The sequence below is a fragment of the Entelurus aequoreus genome, linkage group LG25 (genome assembly GCF_033978785.1).
Source record: "Entelurus aequoreus isolate RoL-2023_Sb linkage group LG25, RoL_Eaeq_v1.1, whole genome shotgun sequence".
NCBI lineage: Eukaryota > Metazoa > Chordata > Actinopteri > Syngnathiformes > Syngnathidae > Entelurus > Entelurus aequoreus.
Window position 1 is genome coordinate 4,256,362 of NC_084755.1, and position 12,282 is coordinate 4,268,643.

The 12,282-nt window shown below is 35.4% G+C and overlaps 1 protein-coding gene across 1 annotated transcript in view; it reads right to left on the reverse strand.

The window, feature by feature from the left end:
- The window catches only part of LOC133642906 (cytohesin-3), a 127,638-nt gene that overhangs the window by 91,009 nt on the left and 24,347 nt on the right, over positions 1–12,282 (reverse strand). The window lies entirely within an intron of this gene.

The following is a 12,282-nucleotide window of genomic DNA, read 5'->3' on the forward strand; positions in this document are numbered from 1 at the left end:
ATTTGTGCAATATTATGATAAAAGTTGGAATTTTTACTCAATAACAGTCGCGATGTTACAAGAAAAGCTTAGAATTTTGGCAATTTTATGAAAAGAGTCGTCATTTTACTCGACAAAAGTCACAATTTTATAAGAAAATTTTTCAATGTTGGCAATATTGTAATAATAATCGGAATTTTACTTGGCAAAATTATGACAAAAGTCCATAATTGTACTCAAAAAATGTCACTGTTTTACAAGAACAACAAAAAAATTGGCAATATTGTGATAAAAGTCCGAATTTTGGCAGTATTATAATAAATGTCGTCGTTTTACTCAACGCAAGTCAAAATTCTACAAGAAAAACTGAACATTTGTGCAATATTATGATAAAAGTTGGAATTTTTACTCAATAACAGTCGCCGTTTTACAAGAAAAGCATAAAATGTTGGCGATTTTATGAAAAGAGTCGTAATTTTGCTCGACAAAAGTCACAATTTCATAAGAAAACTTAAAAATGTTGGCAGTATTATAATAATAATCTGAATTTTACTTGGCAAAATTATGACAAAAGTAATTGTACTCAAAAAAATGTCACTGTTTTACAAGAACAACACAAAAATTGGCAGTATTATAATAAAAGTCAGAATTTTACTCAACGCAAGTCCAAATTTGACAAGAAAAACGGAACATTTGTGCAATATTATGATAAAAGTTGGAATTTTACTCAATAACAGTCGCGATGTTACAAGAAAAGCTTAGAATTTTGGCAATTTTATGAAAAGAGTCGTCATTTTACTCGACAAAAGTCACAATTTTATAAGAAAACTTTTCAATGTTGGCAACATTATAATAATAATCGGAATTTTACTTGGCAAAATTATGACAAGAGTCATAATTGTACTCAAAAAATGTCACTGTTTTACAAGAACAACACAAAAATTGGCAATATTGTGATAAAAGTCTGAATTTTGGCAGTATTATAATAAAAGTCGTCTTTTTACTCAACGCAAGTCGAAATTTGACAAGAAAAATGTAACATTTGTGCAATATTATGATAAAAGTTGGAATTTTTACTCAATAACAGTCGCCGTTTTACAAGAAAAGCATAAAATGTTGGCGATTTTATGAAAAGAGTCGTAATTTTGCTCGACAAAAGTCACAATTTCATAAGAAAACTTAAAAATGTTGGCAGTATTATAATAATAATCTGAATTTTACTTGGCAAAATTATGACAAAAGTAGTTGTACTCAAAAAAATGTCACTGTTTCACAAGAACAACACAAAAATTGGCAATATTATAATAAAAGTCAGAATTTTACTCAACGAAAGTCCAAATTTGACAAGAAAAACGGAACATTTGTGCAATATTATGATAAAAGTTGGAATTTTACTCAATAACAGTCGCGATGTTACAAGAACAGCTTAGAATTTTGGCAATTTTATGAAAAGAGTCGTCATTTTACTCGACAAAAGTCACAATTTTATAAGAAAAATTTTCAATGTTGGCAATATTATAATAATAATCGGAATTTTACTTGGCAAAATTATGACAAAAGTCATAATTTTGATCAAAAAATGTCACTGTTTTACAAGAACAACACAAAAATTGGCAATATTGTGATAAAAGTCAGAATTTTGGCAGTGTTATAATAAAAGTTAGAATTTTACTCAACGCAAGTCGAAATTTGACAAGAAAAATTTAACATTTGTGCAATATTATGATAAAAGTTGGAATTTTTACTCAATAACAGTCGCCGTTTTACAAGAAAAGCATAAAATGTTGGCGATTTTATGAAAAGAGTCGTAATTTTGCTAGTCAAAAGTCACAATTTCATAAGAAAACTTAAAAATGTTGGCAGTATTATAATAATAATCTGAATTTTACTTGGCAAAATTATGACAAAAGTAACTGTACTCAAAAAAATGTCACTGTTTTACAAGAACAACACAAAAATTGGCAGTATTATAATAAAAGTTAGAATTTTACTCAACGAAAGTCCAAATTTGACAAGAAAAACGGAACATTTGTGCAATATTATGATAAAAGTTGGAATTTTACTCAATAACAGTCGCGATGTTACAAGAACAGCTTAGAATTTTGGCAATTTTATGAAAAGAGTCGTCATTTTACTCGACAAAAGTCACAATTTTATAAGAAAACTTTTCAATGTTGGCAGTATTATAATAATAATCTGAATTTTACTTGGCAAAATTATGACAAAAGTCATAATTTTGATCAAAAAAATGTCACTGTTTTACAAGAACAACAAAAAAATTGGCAATATTGTGATAAAACTCAGAATTTTGGCAGTATTATAATAAAAGTCGTCGTTTTACTCAACGCAAGTCAAAATTCTACAAGAAAAACTGAACATTTGTGCAATATTATGATAAAAGTTGGAATTTTTACTCAATAACAGTCGCCGTTTTACAAGAAAAGCATAAAATGTTGGCGATTTTATGAAAAGAGTCGTAATTTTGCTCGACAAAAGTCACAATTTTATATAGAAAACTTAAAAATGTTGGCAGTATTATAATAATAACCTGAATTTTACTTGGCAAAATTATGACAAAAGTAATTGTACTCAAAAAATGTCACTGTTTTACAAGAACAACACAAAAATTGGCAGTAATATAATAAAAGTCAGAATTTTACTCAACGCAAGTCCAAATTTGACAAGAAAAACAGAACATTTGTGCAATATTATGATAAAAGTTGGAATTTTACTCAATAACAGTCGCGATGTTACAGGTAAAGCTTAGAATTTGGGGGATTTTATGAAAAGAGTCATCATTTTACTCGACAAAAGTCACAATTTTATAAGAAAAATTTTCAATGTTGGCAATATTGTAATAATAATCGGAATTTTACTTGGCAAAATTATGACAAAAGTCCATAATTGTACTCAAAAAATGTCACTGTTTTACAAGAACAACAAAAAAATTGGCAATATTGTGATAAAAGTCAGAATGTTGGCAGTATTATAATAAAAGTCAGTTTTACTCAACACAAGTCAAAATTTTACAAGAAAAACTGAACATTTGTGCAATATTAGGATAAAAGTTGGAATTTTTACTCAACAACAGTCGCAGTTTTACAAGAAAAGCTTCAAATTTTGGCGATTTTATGAAAAGAGTCGTAATTTTACTCCACAAAAGTCACAATTTTAGAAGAAAACTTTTCAATGTTGGCAATATTATAATAATAATCGGAATTTTACTTGGCAAAATGATGACAAAAGTCATAATGTTACTCAAAAAATTTCACTGTTTTACAAAAACAACAACCAAAATAAATTGGCAATATTGTGATAAAAGTCAGAATTTTGGCAGTATTATAATAAAAGTCGTCGTTTTACTCAACACAAGTCAAAATTCTACAAGAAAAACTGAACATTTGTGCAATATTATGATAAAAGTTGGAATTTTTACTCAATAACAGTCGCCGTTTTACAAGAAAGGCATAAAATGTTGGCAATTTTATGAAAAGAGTCGTCATTTTGCTCGACAAAAGTCACAATTTCATAAGAAAACTTAAAAATGTTGGCAGTATTATAATAATAATCTGAATTTTACTTGGCAAAATTATGACAAAAGTAATAAAACTCAAAAAAATGTCACTGTTTTACAAGAACAACAGAAAAATTGGCAGTATTATAATAAAAGTCAGAATTTTACTCAACGAAAGTCCGAATTTGACAAGAAAAACGGAATATTTGTGCAATATTATGATAAAAGTTGGAATTTTACTCAATAACTGTCGCGATGTTACAAGAAAAGCTTAGAATTTTGGCAATTTTATGAAAAGAGTCGTCATTTTACTCGACAAAAGTCACAATTTTATAAGAAAACTTTAACATTTTGGCAATATTATAATAATAATCAGAATTTTGCTTGGCGAAATTATGACAAAAATCATAATTTTACTCAAAAAATGTCACTGTTTTACAAGAACAACAACACAAAATTGGCGATATTGTGATACAAGTCAGAATTTTATACGACAAGTGTCGCCATTTTGCATTAAAAAGTAATAATTTCACATAAAATGTAATAATTTTACGAGAAAATATTGCGATATTAAAGAAACAGAAAGAATATGAGAAATTGTTACCAAGTTTATAAGAAAGAAGTCGACACATTGTGAGAAAAAGACTCCTTTTAGTTATTTAGTTATTTTTTTGTTTTTTAATCTTCATTATTTACTTCAAGTTATTACTATATACATATTTGTTTATTTATTTTGTATTAATTTTGGCCAAAAGGTTTGCACTTCAATTTCTTACACACACTTGTTATTTCATATGTTGACATTATTTAAAAAGCGACACACAGTCAATTTGAAAAATCCCTCCTTTTTGGGACCACCCTCATTTTGATAGATAATAATAATAATAATAATAATAATAATAATAATACCTGGGATTTATATAGCGCTTTTCTTAGTACCCAAAGTCGCTTTACATGTAGAACCCATCATAGATGTCACCAGCAGGGGGTGCAAATGAGACATTCTCTATTAGATGCAATGTTATTGGGACCATGATTTATGTCATCACTTGTTCACACCTCCTCATGTGGAAGATACTTTTCCTTCTTCATTTGCAATATTTTGCTTGTTATTCTGCAACGTTTTCTTTATTTTAGATTTTTTTTGTCATTTTGCATTGTTTTCTTTGTCATTTTGCAACCTTTTCTTTATTTTGCAACCTTTTTTTTAAATTTTGCAGCATTTCCTTTGTCATTTTGCAAGATGTTGCATGTCATTTTGCAACGTTTTCCTTGTCATTTTGCAACGTTTTCTTTGTCATTTTGCAACGTTTTCCTTGTTCATTTGCAACGTTTCCTTGTTATTTTGCAACTTTTTCTTCATTTTTCAACGTTTTCCTCGTTATTTTGCAACCTTTTCTTTATTTTTGCAACCTTTTTTTTTAAATTTTGCAGCATTTCCTTTGTCATTTTGCAAGATGTTGCATGTCATTTTGCAACGTTTTCCTTGTCATTTGGCAACGTCTTCCTTGTTATTTTTCAACGTTTTCCTGGTTTTTTTGCAACGTTTTCCTTGTCATTTTGCAACGTTTTCCTTGTTAATTTGCAACGTTTCCTTGTTATTTTGCAACTTTTTCTTCATTTTTCAACGTTTTCCTCGTTATTTTGCAACGTTTTCTTTATTTTGCAATATTTTGCTTGTTATTCTGCAACGTTTTCTTTATTTTAGATTTTTTTTGTCATTTTGCATTGTTTTCTTTGTCATTTTGCAACCTTTTCTTTATTTTGCAACCTTTTTTTTAAATTTTGCAGCATTTCCTTTTGTCATTTTGCAAGATGTTGCATGTCATTTTGCAACGTTTTCCTTGTCATTTGGCAACGTTTTCCTTGTTATTTTGCAACGTTTTCCTTGTTATTCTGCAACGTTTTCTTTATGTTAGATTTTTTTTTGTCATTTTGCATTGTTTTCTTTGTCATTTTGCAACCTTTTCTTTATTTTGCAACCTTTTTTTTAAAATTTTGCAGCATTTCCTTTGTCATTTTGCAAGATGTTGCATGTCATTTTGCAACGTTTTCCTTGTCATTTGGCAACGTTTTCCTTGTTATTTTGCAACGTTTTCCTGGTTATTTTGCAACATTTTCCTTGTCATTTTGCAACGTTTTCCTTGTTATTTTGAAACATTTTCTTCATTTTTCAACGTTTTCCTTGTTATTTTGCAACGTTTTCCTGGTTATTTTGCAACGTTTTCTTCATTTTGTAACATTTTTCTTATTTTGCAAGGTTTTTTTTTTATTTTGCAATATTTTGCTTGTTATTTTGCAACGTTTTCTTTATTTCACATTTTCTTTGTTATTTTGCATTGTGGCCCTGTGATGAGGTGGCGACTTGTCCAGGGTGTACCCCGCCTTACGCCCGAATGCAGCTGAAATAGGCTCCAGCACCCCCCGCCACCCCAAAAGGGACAAGCGGTAGAAAATGGATGGATGTCTCTAGAAGGCTAGAAATACAAGCACACACACACACACACACACACACACACACACACACACACACACACAGAGAGTGTAATTCTACAACACACATGGTTTCGATTATTGAATTCCAGCCTCTGCTCGAGCAGGGGAAAAGGGGGTGGTCTCACTTCCTGTGTATATTATTATTCCAAGGGTCAAGCATGAACATCTGTGTTTAGTAGAAGTCATCGGTTTGGTCGAAGGTGCTCTTAATAAAGTATTGTGAATAAGGAGGAACATCTAAAAACATGATGCAAACACAAACAACTACAAGAGGTGATGGGTCTTAGAATGGATGTCGTGTTAGTTTCAGTGAGACCTCGTCACTGTTTTTTAAGAATCTGCTCAAAATAGATCAAATTTAATGGCAGTAACACATTGCAAAAAAGGCATTTTTACCAGTGTGTTACATGGCCTTTCCTTTTAACAACACCCAGTAAAGGTTTGGGAACTGAGGAGACACATTTTTGAAGTGGAATTAATTCCCATTCTTGCTTGATGTACAGCTTAAGTTGTTCAACAGTCTCCCTTCTCATGTTTTAGCCTTCATATTTTCAATGGGAGACAGGTCTGGACTACAGGCAGGCCAGTCTAGTACCAGCACTCTTTTACTACGAAGCCACGCTGTTGTAACACGTGGCTTGGCATTGTCTTGCTGAAATAAGCAGGGGTAACGTTGCTTGGATGGCAACATATGTTGCTCCAAAAGCTGTATGTACCTTTCAGCATTAAAGGCCTACTGAAAGCCACTACTAGCGACCACGCAGTCTGATAGTTTATATATCAATGATGAAATCTTAACATTGCAACACATGCCAATACGGCCGGGTTAACTTATAAAGTGACTTTTAAAACTTCCCGGGAAATATCCGGCTGAAACGTCGCGGTATGATGACGTATGCGCGTGACGAAGTCAGTTTAACGGAAGTTATGGTACCCCGTAGAATCCTATACAAAAAGCTCTGTTTTCATTTCATAATTCCACAGTATTCTGGACATCTTTTGCAATTTGTTTAATGAACAATGAAGGCTGCAAAGAAGACAGTTGTAGGTGGGATCGGTGTATTAGCAGCGGACTACAGCAACACAACCAGGAGGACTTTGTTGGAGCGCTAGCCGCGCTAGCTGCGCTAGCCGCCGACCTCACCTTGACTTCCTACGTCTCCGGAGAATGGATCTGCTATTCCCGTTTAAATTTTAAAAAAATCATTTCAGTAGGCCTTTAATGGTGCCTTCACAGATGTGTAAGTTACCCATGTCTTGGCCACTAATACACCCCCATACCATCACACATGCTGCCTTTTACACTTTGCGCCTAGAACAATCCGGATGGTTCTTTTCCTCTTTGGTCCGTAGGACACCACGTCCACAGTTTCCCAAAAACAATTTGAAATGTGGACTCGTCAGACCGCAGAACACTTTTCCACTTTGCATCAATCCATCTTAGATGAGCTCGGGCCCAGCGAAGCCGACGGCGTTTCTGGGTGTTGTTGATAAATGGCTTAGTAGTTTTGACTTGCACTTACAGATGTAGTCAAGTCAAGTCAACTTTATTTATATAGCACGTTTACGACAACTTTTAAATTGAACCGAAGTGCTTTACAGGTTAAAAGAAAGCATAGAGCAAAAAACAAAAACAAAACAAAAAAGAAAAACAAAGAACGTAAACAATGAATGAGCTGATTAAGAACAATACGGTAAAAGGGGTCGAATAAAAAGTAAAAATTTGCTAAATAAAAATAATAATAATAACGACCAACTGTAGTTACTGACAGTGGTTTTCTGAAGTGTTCCTGAGCCCATGTGGTGATATCCTTTACACGCTCATGTCGCTTTTTGATGCAGTACCGCCTGAGGGATCCAAGGTGCGTAATATCCCGGCTTACGTGCAGTGATTTCTCCAGATTCTCTGAACCCTTTGATGATATTACGGAGCGTAGACGGTGAAATCCCTAAATTCCTTGCAATAGCTGGTTGACAAATGTTGTTCTTACGTTTACTGAGTGTTGTTAAAAGGAAAGGCCATGTAACACAGTGGTGAACATGCCCTTTTCCCAACTACTTTGGCACGTGTTGCAGCCATGAAATTATAAGTTAATTATTATTTGCAAAAAAAAAGTAAAGTTTATGAGTTTGAACATCAAATATGTTGTCTTTGTAGCATATTCAACTGAATGTGGCTTGAAAGGGATTTGCAAATCATTGCATTCCGTTTATATTTACATCTAACACCATTTCCCAACTCATATGGAAACGGGGTTTGTAATTTTGGCGGTCCTTGAACTCACCATAGTTTGTTTACATGTACAGCTTTCTCCGACCTTCTAGGACGTGTTTTACGCCACTCCTTTTTCCGTCTCATTTTTGTCCACCAAACTTTTTATGCTGTGCGTGAATGCACAAAGGTGGGTTTTGTTGATGTTATCGACTTGTGTGGAGTGCTAATCGGACATATTCGGTCACTGCTAGCTAATCCATGCTAACATGCTATTTAGGCTCGCTATATGTACATATTGCATCATTATGCCTCATTTGTAGCTATATTTGAGCTCATTTAGTTTCCTTTAAGTCCTCTTAATTCAACGTATATCTCATGACACACCATCTGTATGTAATATGGCTTTTAATTTTTTGCGGCTCCAGACAGATTTGTTTTTGTATTTTTGGTCCCAATATGGCTCCTTCAACATTTTGGGTTGCCGACCCCTGGTTTAGTTGAATGTGGTCGACGTGTTAAAGAGAACAAACATTAAGACCTCAGAACAAAGCCGCAAAGTAGCGTGGTTATTTTGGGGGTGTGGCCTGTCGACTTGCTTGCACAGCAGAAGATGATGCCCCTCCCACTCCCCACCACTCCCCCCCACCCCTGAGGAGGCACACGTCTGGCAGATTAGGACGAGCATCCCGGAAAACGCCCGTGGTTCTCCTGACCGACTTCACGTGACCTGATTGAGCAGGCATACATGGCTTCATATGCTCCGGTCGCCATGGCGATGCCCCCCCCCCCTTCCACGTCCTTAAACTTGCTGATTGGCCCCAAACAAGAAGATTCCACAGCACACGTGAATACAAAAAAAAACAATAAAAGAGGCTTGATGATGTTTCCACATCCCACTCTGAGTGGATGTGGGTTGCTTTCACACATCCTTCCTGTCATGGAGGGCGAGGGGGGGTCGCGACCTTGGCGGATGGCGTGCTCGGAACAGGTCACAGGAAGTGGAGAGTGACAGGATTTCCTGTACTTTTGGCTTGGGATTTTCACCACTTTTACCGACTGGACATGTTGTTAGAGTCAACTTGTTGATTTCATTCGTTTTTAGGGGGGGCTTCGCTACACATCTTAAATTAAAACTGACATTAGCGGCAGGAGATCATCTTGTTATTATTCAGCTAAAAGTCTAGCATAGCATAAAGATGCTATTAAACTTAAGGGCAGGGGGGGGGGGGGGGGTTTAAAACCTGGCTTCGCTACACATCTTAAATCAAAACTGGTTGGGGGCGTGGTTAAGAGGGGAATATATTTAAACTAGAATTCACCAACTCAAGTATTTCATATATATATATATATATATATATATACATATATATGTATATACATACATACATGTGTATATATATATATATATATATATATATATATATAAATATATATATATATATATATATATATATATACACACATGTATGTATGTATATATATATATACAGTATATATATATATGTATGTATGTATGTATGTATGTATGTACGTACATACATACATACATACATATATATATATATATATATATATATATATAAGTTTTAAGTTTTAACTTGCATTTTTGTTGTCCCCTTTATTTAGAAAAGTACTGAAAAGTACCGGAATACATTTTGGTACCGGTACCAAAATATTGGTATCGGGTCAACACTACATGGTATGGTTTGGAATGGTTTTTACTACAAAGCTGCTTTTTCCTTTGTGGTAGAGCAGCATGGTGATAGCAGTGTTGGCGTTACAGGGAGACAGAAAAGGATCAAACATTACAGGGAGACAGAACAGGATGAAACATTACAGGGAGACAGAACAGCATCAAACATTACAGGGAGACAGAACATAATGAAACATTACAGGGAGACAGAACAGGATCAAACATTACAGGGAGACAGAACAGCATCAAACATTACAGGGAGACAGAACAGGATCAAACATTACGCGGCGTGGCGTAGTGGGTAGAGCAACCGTGCCAGAAACCTGAGGGTTGCAGGTTCGCTCCCCGCCTCCTACCATCTAAAAAATCGCTGCCGTTGTGTCCTTGGGCAGGGCACTTCACCCTTTGCCCCCGGTGCCGCTCACACCGGTGAAATGAATGATGAATAGGTGGTGGTCGGAGGGGCCGTAGGCGCAAAATGCAGCCACGCTTCCGTCAGTCTACCCCAGGGCAGCTGTGGCTATGAAAGTAGCTTACCACCACCAGGTGTGAATGAATGATGGGTGCAGAAAAACATGTAAAGCGACTTTGGGTACTTAGAAAAGCGCTATATAAATCCCAGGTATTATTATTATTATTATTAAACATTACAGGGAGACAGAACAGCATCAAACATTACAGGGAGACAGAACATAATGAAACATTACAGGGAGACAGAACAGGATCAAACATTACAGGGAGACAGAACAGGATCAAACATTACAGGGAGACAGAACAGCATCAAACATTACAGGGAGACAGAACAGGATCAAACATTACAGGGAGACAGAACATAATGAAACATTACAGGGAGACAGAACAGGATCAAACATTACAGGGAGACAGAACAGCATCAAACATTACAGGGAGACAGAACAGGATCAAACATTACAGGGAGACAGAACAGCATCAAACATTACAGGGAGACAGAACATAATGAAACATTACAGGGAGACAGAACAGGATCAAACATTACAGGGAGACAGAACAGGATCAAACATTACAGGGAGACAGAACAGCATCAAACATTACAGGGAGACAGAACAGGATCAAACATTACAGGGAGACAGAACAGCATCAAACATTACAGGGAGACAGAACAGCATCAAACATTACAGGGAGACAGAACAGGATCAAACATTACAGGGAGACAGAACAGGATCAACAATACAGGGAGACAGAACAGGATCAACATTACAGGGAGACAGAACAGCATCAAACATTACAGGGAGACAGAACAGCATCAAACATTACAGGGAGACAGAACAGGATCAAACATTACAGGGAGACAGAACAGGATCAACATTACAGGGAGACATAACAGCATCAAACATTACAGGGAGACAGAACAGGATCAAACATTACAGGGAGACAGAACATAATGAAACATTACAGGGAGACAGAACAGGATCAAACATTACAGGGAGACAGAACAGCATCAAACATTACAGGGAGACAGAACAGGATCAAACATTACAGGGAGACAGAACAGGATCAACAATACAGGGAGACAGAACAGGATCAACATTACAGGGAGACAGAACAGCTTCAAACATTACAGGGAGACAGAACAGCATCAAACATTACAGGGAGACAGAACAGGATCAAACATTACAGGGAGACAGAACAGGATCAACATTACAGGGAGACATAACAGCATCAAACATTACAGGGAGACAGAACAGGATCAAACATTACAGGGAGACAGAACAGGATCAACATTACAGGGAGACAGAACAGTATCAAACATTACAGGGAGACAGAACAGCATCAAACATTACAGGGAGACAGAACAGGATCAACATTACAGGGAGACAGAACAGCATCAAACATTACAGGGAGACAGAACAGGATCAAACATTACAGGGAGACAGAACCGCATCTAACATTACAGGGAGACAGAACAGGATCAAACATTACAGGGAGACAGAACAGGATCAAACATTACAGGGAGACAGAACAGGATCAAACATTACAGGGAGACAGAACAGGATCAAACATTACAGGATCAACATTACAGGGAGACAGAACAGCATCAAACATTACAGGGAGACAGAACATAATGAAACATTACAGGGAGACAGAACAGGATCAAACATTACAGGGAGACAGAACAGCATCAAACATTACAGGGAGACAGAACAGGATCAAACATTACAGGGAGACAGAACAGCATCAAACATTACAGGGAGACAGAACATAATGAAACATTACAGGGAGACAGAACATAATGAAACATTACAGGGAGACAGAACAGGATCAAACATTACAGGGAGACAGAACAGGATCAAACATTACAGGGAGACAGAACAGCATCAAACATTACAGGGAGACAGAACAGGATCA